The 8,135-nt window shown below is 44.1% G+C and overlaps 1 protein-coding gene across 1 annotated transcript in view; it reads left to right on the forward strand.

The window, feature by feature from the left end:
* mtnr1c (melatonin receptor type 1C) overlaps positions 1-8,135 on the forward strand; it is a 100,412-nt gene that overhangs the window by 11,110 nt on the left and 81,167 nt on the right. The gene's annotated exons all lie outside the window — the stretch shown is intronic.

Genomic DNA, 8,135 nt, shown 5'->3' on the forward strand with positions numbered 1-8,135 from the left:
GAAAGCTCTGAATTATGGGAAGGCCATCTCCCATAGAGTCCAAATTAATAAAATAATTTTAATTGAAAAAAAACTATTTCCTTTTTCTCTATAATAATAAAATAGTACCTAATACTTGAACCCAACTAATATGTCATTATTCCCATGTCATTATTTAATGTTTAGATTTTTTTTAGTAGACTTAAGTTATAGAGATCTAAATTATGGAAATATCTCTTATCTGGAAAACCCCAGGTCCCAAGCATTCTGGATTATAAGTACCATATCTGTACCTAGATTTTTGAAAGGCCACATAGGCCTAGATGTATCACATACCTCCAAACATTTGAAAAATGCAAAGAGGAACCAAAAGAAATGCTGCGCTTAGTGAGGTAAAAATTGACCACGCCCATTTTGCAACCACACCCCCCAAATTCCACTCCCATTCTACAAAATTTGGCAGGTTATTTAAAGTTTGAACACATTTTGGGGGGTTTTGGGGTCGTTTTATGTGTTATTACAGTTTTGCTAAATAGATGAAACTGCCCTTTAAGCTTCAAGTCTCAAGTCTGTTATTTAATAATTTTAATTATTTTATACAGGCTGGAGGAGTCATAATTTAGGGCAATGTCTGAAATCAACTGCTTCTGCCCTATATATATTCTAATAAATAGCATCAGACTGGGCTGGACAAGAGGTTTGAGTAAAATCCCTGCAAAATTTGCTTAAACTGACCTTTGTCAGTTATGTATGCCAATGAATAAGTGTGATATATGTATGAAATGTGTTTGGTATTTTTGTAATAAAATTTGATATAAATGGAGCTGATAACAGATTCCTTGCCCAAATATGTTGCTTCCTTTTGTCTTGTGTCTGGTAAAGCCAGCTTCTTGGCTATGGGCCATTTTTAGAAAATATTATTTGCCTGTGAAGAATCTGGAGCATAGACACCCAGACCATGCTAGTCATTGTTTAAATGTTACTATTCCATATTTTCATGAGAGGCTTGGCGATTGCATACCTCCCAACATTTAAAAAATGAAAAGAGGGACAAAAAGATTCGGTGCGCACAGCGCGGCAATTTTTTTGGACCACGCCCACTTTTGTGCCCACACCCCAATTGCCACACCCCAATTACCACACCCCATCCATTTCTTTTTTCAAAAAATTCTCCTTTTATATCGTAGAAATGGCAGGATCAGACGCAAATGTGCTATACCCTCATACTGTACTACCTAAGGAAAACAATATAGCAACTCCTACATATAAAATACAAATATAGAGAGAAGGCAGTGAGTTATTAGTGAGTTATAACTATCTACCAGTTTGCCCCCCCATACACAGTGCCCCCAATAGCCTAAAAGACGGTACTACCCATACACAGTGCCCCCATACACAATGCCCCCCATAGAAAGTGCCCCCAATTGACAGTCCCACCCCATACACAGTGCCCCCAATTGAGACAGTCCCACCCCATACAAAGTGCCCCCAATTGAGACAGTCCCACCCCATACACAGTGCCCCCAATTGAGACAGTCCCCCCCATTCACAGTGCCCCCAATTGAGACAGTCCCACCCCATACACAGTGCCCCCAATTGAGACAGTCCCACCCCATACACAGTGCCCCCAATTGAGACAGTCCCACCCCATACACAGTGCCCCCAATTGAGACAGTCCCACCCCATACACAGTGCCCCCAATTGAGACAGTCCCACCCCATACACAGTGCCCCCAATTGAGACAGTCCCACCCCATACACAGTGCCCCCAATTGAGACACTCCCCCCCATTCACAGTGCCCCCAATTGAGACACTCCCCCCCATTCACAGTGCCCCCAACTGAGACACTCCCCCCCCATACACAGTGCCCCCAATTGAGACAGTCCCCCCAAAAACAGTGCCCCCAATTGAGACAGTCCCCCCAAAAACAGTGCCCCCAATTGAGACAGTCCCCCCAAAAACAGTGCTCCCAATTGAGACAGTCCCCCCATACACAGTGCTCCCAATTGAGACAGTCCCCCCATACACAGTGCCCCCAATAGAGACAGCCCCCCCATACACAGTGCCCCCAATTGAGACAGTCCCACCCCATACACAGTGCCCCCAATTGAGACAGTCCCACCCCATACACAGTGCCCCCAATTGAGACAGTCCCACCCCATACACAGTGCCCCCAATTGAGACAGTCCCCCCCATTCACAGTGCCCCCAATTGAGACACTCCCCCCAATTCACAGTGCCCCCAATTGAGACACTCCCCCCCAAAAACAGTGCCCCCAATTGAGACAGTCCCCCAAAAACAGCACCCCCAATTGAGACAGTCCCCCCAAAACAGTGCCCCCAATTGAGACAGTCCCCCCCAAAACAGTGCCCCCAATTGAGACAGTCCCCCCAAAAACAGTGCTCCCAATTGAGACAGTCCCCCCATACACAGTGCCCCCAATAGAGACAGCCCCCCCATACACAGTGCCCCCAATAGAGACAGCCCCTCCCATACACAGTGCCCCCAATAGAGACAGCCCCTCCCATACACAGTGCCCCCAATAGAGACACCCCCCATACACAGTGCCCCCAATAGAGACAGCCCCTCCCATACACAGTGCCCCCAATAGAGACAGCCCCCCCCATACACAGTGCCCCCAATAGAGACAGCCCCTGCCATACACAGTGCCCCCAATTGAGACACCCCCCCCCCCCATACACAGTGCCCCATACACAGCACTCCCTTCTTCTTCATCCCCAGCGGCTCCTCGGTGTATGCGGCTCCTTCTCCGGCAGTCCCAGGCCCTTTTATAAGGTTGCGCCCGTGCGTAAGGGCGCAACCTTATAAAAGTACCTGGGACCGCCGGAGAAGGAGCCGCATACACCGAGGAGCCGCTGGGGAGGAAGGAGCGCCAACGCATCGCGCTGTCCCGGGTAAGTCAATGAATGTTCCGCATTTCCGTAATTTATTACGGAAATGCGGGACATTCATGGAACTATCCGGGACAGCGGGATGCGCTCTAAAAACAGGGACTGTCCCGCGGAAAGCGGGACAGTTGGGAGGTATGCGATTGTTCAGTGTATATATGTGTTCCATTGTTATACAGGTATGCAGAAACCCATTATCCAGGATGCTTTAACTTAAGGGAAGGCAATCTCCCATAGACTCCATTTTAAGCAAAAAAAAAAAAATAATTTTTCAAAATGATTATCTTTTTCTCTATAATAATAAAACAGTAGTTTGTAATTGATGGTAACTAAGCCACATGAATCCATATTCATAGGCAAAACAATCCTATATGGTTTATTTAATGTTTAAATTATTTTCAGCAGACTTAAGGTGTGGAGATCCAAATTATGGAAAGATTCCTTATCCAAAAAACCCCAGGTTACAAGTTTTTTTGGATCTCATACTTGTGTAGTAATAATAATAATATCTGTGCTACGCAGCGTAGCTAATTGATTTGGATGACTACAATGTAGCCCCTCCATGTGTTTTATCTGTTGAGTTTAACATACAACCTGCTTTGTTAAGGTTAATTCATTGGTAAGGTTTGGTAAGTTTAATTTTTCCAAATAGTTCCCGCTTTGTTAGACATTTACATCACCTTTGCTAATTTCATCTTTGTCTTGGTTCAAATTGTTGAAAATATCTGTTTATAGCAACTGGGTGGCATGATGCCTCAGTGGTAAGGAGTGCAGTTTTGTTGGGTAATGGTTTCCTTGCGTTTGGGTCTAACCTGGGTATGTTCTAAGTCAGTACATTTTCACTGGATTTTTGTAAGTTTTCTACTTTCTTATCAACTCCAATAGTGTAAAAGGCAGGTTAACTGGCTCCTGATGAAATTGACCCTAGTGTGCTATGTAAATGTGACAGGGTAAAGACTGGCAATGGGATAGAGACTGATGTGAATACTGAACAGTCTCTGTAATGTGCTTTAAATGTGTCAAAGTTATATAAATAAAGGAGAACAATACTCCCCTTTGGGATATGCATGGCTATGAAGACAGTAGCAAGTGCTGTATGACAATGTTGGCTTCTTAATAGTGAGTAATTAATTTGTTGTATATACTGCACATGCAATATAGTATCATCATTATAGTCTACATGCAATATACAGTAGTATCATCATTATAAAGCACCGCAGTGCTTTACAGAGATTGTTCATATTAGTCGTGCCTGGCTGAGAACCAAATTCAGGTTCCCAGTGCTACATGGAAACAACGCAAAGGATTTAGCTACCAATTGCCCAAGTTAATTGCCTCTGTTTGTTAATTGTACTACTGCTAGAGAAACTTCTCAAATGAGATTTAATTCTGCATATTCCTTGTTCATGCTGAGGTTGGAGATTGTAAGAGGCAGTGGGGTTTTCCCATTGTAGTATTCTCACTTGGCCCATTTAGTCATGGAATGTAGTGTAAACCCATTAAGATGTTCACATTGAAATAATGTTTTATACAGGGCTGGTCTTACCAACTGCGGGGCCCAATTGGCACCATTTTTGCGGGGCCCCCTTAGTACATTGTGAATTATGCTTAGCAAAGGGGAATTCTTATGCTACCATAGTTTTATAGTTTTTCAGGCTGTTCCTGCTGAATTGTGCTTAATACAGGCACACCTCCCAACATTTAAAAAACGTGAATAGGGACAAAAAGCTCTGCCGTGTGCAGTGCGGCAAATTTTTTTTAGCAGAACAGCGCAGCACTGAGAAGCGTTCATGTAGCCATCATATGGCAAAATTTTTTTAGCAGAACAGCGCAGCACTGAGAAGCTTTCATGTAGCCATCATATGGGCTGTTCCTGCTGAATTGTGCTTAGTACAGTCTTCCAGCTCCCTCCCAGTGTCCTCCCCAACATCCTCCAGCTCCCCCCTAGCATCCTCCAGCTCCCCCCAGCATCCTCCAGTTCCCCCCAGCATCCTTCAGCTCCCCCCAGCATCCTGCGGCTCCCCCCTAGCATCCTCCAGCTCCCCCCTGATTTTCATGACAGACACAGTCCCCTGCTGCATAAAAAAGAAAGCAGGCATATTACACAGTGAAATACAGTGTATACTAGGCAACCAAATATATTTGGAGAGAGGAGTCACTAACTGTGAGCCCCCCATGGCTTACTACTTGAAGAATGCGGACTTTGGAGGCCTGGAGGTGCCAACTGGCCAGGTAAGCGTCAATTTCCAGTTGCAAATTGTTGGTACAGCACAAAGGCAGCAGGCCAGGCAGACAGTACGGCCGCAGCAGCTAGTCGTGCGGTGAGGTGACAGGGCTGGTACAGTATAGGTACCGCAAAGGGCCCCGCGTCATCCTCGTGTGCAGGCACTGGCAACTCAACAACGTATATAACTGCTTGGACCGCTCCATTTGAAAAATGTAATGGGGGTGGCCCGGGTGGCGCTGGAAGGAAACAGGTTCCAGAGTGCAAGGAAGAGCAAGGAAAACGGGGCCCAATTGTGCCCAATAGGTCCAATCGGCCTAAGGCCGGCACTGGTTTTATAACAATCTTTTTATAATGTTTTATAACTACATCTAAATGTTGCAGGACTACAATTTCATGCATACTACAACATTTACATATAGGCAAAACTGTCAACCCCCTATTTGTTCAGGAGTTACCAGGTTTTGGTGGCTCTCCCCCGGTCTCCACAGTAAGCTTATTGTGAAGTAATTTGCCGAAAGTGTGTGTGTGTGACTTATGTGATGACACTTTCAGGTATCCCCCGGATACCAATATTGGAAAGTTGACAGCTGTGTGTATGGGTTAAAGGATCCTAGGGGACTGTAGTCCAACAGGTGGCCATGCATGTATGGACCCTTCTACGGTATCTCTCTGTTTTGCTAACATGGCTAATTGGTGAGATCTATGGTCACCATAATGGTAAAAACAAACAGACCTACTAGTAGCAGAACTATACAATACAAAAATAGACAATGCTGATAATTTACTGATAATTATCTCTATGTGTCTGTTTGGCTAGCATGGCTAATCAGTTAGATCAGTGCTGTCCAACGTCTGTGGTACCGAGGGCCGGAATTTTTCTGGCCTCCGTGGTGGAGGGCCGGTAATGGAAGCTAGTTTTGACCACTCACCTTTTTAAAACCACACCCACTTGAAACCACACCCATGTTAACGCATAACCATAGCCATATTAATGGTGGTAGAACAGCAAAAACCTGCCATACTCTGCCTTCTCTACCCTGCCTGTGTGTGCCATACTCTGCCAGGCCTACCCTGCCTGTGTGTGCCATACTCTGCCTGCCTTACCCTGCCTGCGTGTGTCATACTCTGCCTGTCCTATGCTGCCTGTGTGTATGGCACACACAGGCAGCATACGGCAGGTAGAGTATGGCACCTAGTTTTGACCACTCACCTTTTTAAAACCACACCCACTTGAAACCACACCCATGTTAACGCATAACCATAGCCATATTAATGGTGGTAGTACAGCAAAAACCTGCCATACTCTGCCTTCTCTACCCTGCCTGTGTGTGCCATACTCTGCCAGGCCTACCCTGCCTGTGTGTGCCATACTCTGCCTGCCTTACCCTGCCTGCGTGTGTCATACTCTGCCTGTCCTATGCTGCCTGTGTGTATGGCACACAGGCAGCATACGGCAGGTAGAGTATGGCACACACAGGCAGCCTACAGTGACACAATTCTGGCACTGCTCCTACAGTCTGAACAATAACTATATATTAAAAAACTTTTTAATTGCAGTACCACCTCAGTATATGTTCTTTTTATAGTGTATATTTGTGGATTTCTACTGCTGAGGTGTGAACAGTTGAAGAATGTGGGTGATTACAGCCTGACGTGTGAACAGGGGAACAATGTGGGTGATTACAGCCTGAGCCTGAGCTGTGAACACTGCAGGGGGTGAACAATGCAGGGATTAAAAGGTGTGAACAACACAGGGGTTTACATTTTTAAACAATACAGGGGGTTTACAGCCTGAATCTGAGGTGTTAACCATGCAGGGGGGCCTGTTAATCTCAATACTGATACCATTTAAAGCTTATACAAAGGTAAGCCATCAAAGCAGCCAGACAGGTGGGGGGCCACAAAGAGGGGGGTCGCGGGCCGCCAGTTGGACAGCACTGAGTTAGATAATTTACCGATAATTGCCTATATGTATAGTTTAGCAGAGGCAATTCTCAATGACAAGTAGCTGCTACTAAGTAGCTCCATGTGTCTTAGCCCTAAAATGTAAGCATTATAGGGATAAATGTCATTTTCTTTCATTGTCAAAAGGCTTTTATATAACTCTCTCTAGAAATTTCTTCTGCATGGAATGACATTTATAGGCCCATTTTCCCACTGCTGTTTGTATTTTTGCTTTTTCCTGACTACATTACCTTGTTATTTGAAATAAGAGGAAAAGGCACACAAAATTGTAATTTCTGTATGGGTTTTTGCTGAATTATTTACTATTAGCATCACTTGATGCTTTTCCATTTGTATTTAATAGTAGTAAACACTAGATTGCACTTTGCCTATCTCTGTTGATCTGGAATATATGTCTGCTGAGGTTAAAGTGGCTTTGCCATGGTTCCTTAAATACAATAAATGCATGTCCGGACAAATGTAGAATTTGATGAGAAGGTCATTATTTGGTGACAGCTTATTGACACCAAATTTGGAAATGAAAAAAGAAAACAAATGTGCCTTATTATATGCCTCCATTAGGTGTGTGTTTGATGCCAACATGCATTCCTTCTATTTATGGGACCATGTCAGATGTTTGGAAACATTTCACCAACTAAAGCAGATGATATTTCTTTTTTAATAAACCCTTTTATACCACTGTCTATTCTAAATGATCCAAAATGAGCTGTTAGCCCGAGATATTGCATTAGACAAAGAGACTACAGAATGTTCCTGTTACATGTGAATGCTCATTTACCTAGTAAAGGCATGTACTTACCTTGAGCTGAGGAAGAATAAAACATTAGCAGCAGCCAGATTTATAACCCAATTAAAGTAGTCTGCTTTATAAAGGAGTGATTAAGTGAATGAGCGAGACATAAATCAATGAGGCAAGTTTCAGGCAGGCTGTACCAGCAGATAAGCTCAATCCTGTTACTAGTAAGAGATAAAGGCAATAAGGTAAGGTAGCAAATCGAGGAAAGACCTTTGCTGAGTTGTATTTGTATAATATAAAGCCTAATAGCTCTATAGTA

The sequence above is a fragment of the Xenopus tropicalis genome, chromosome 8 (genome assembly GCF_000004195.4).
Source record: "Xenopus tropicalis strain Nigerian chromosome 8, UCB_Xtro_10.0, whole genome shotgun sequence".
Lineage (NCBI taxonomy): Eukaryota > Metazoa > Chordata > Amphibia > Anura > Pipidae > Xenopus > Xenopus tropicalis.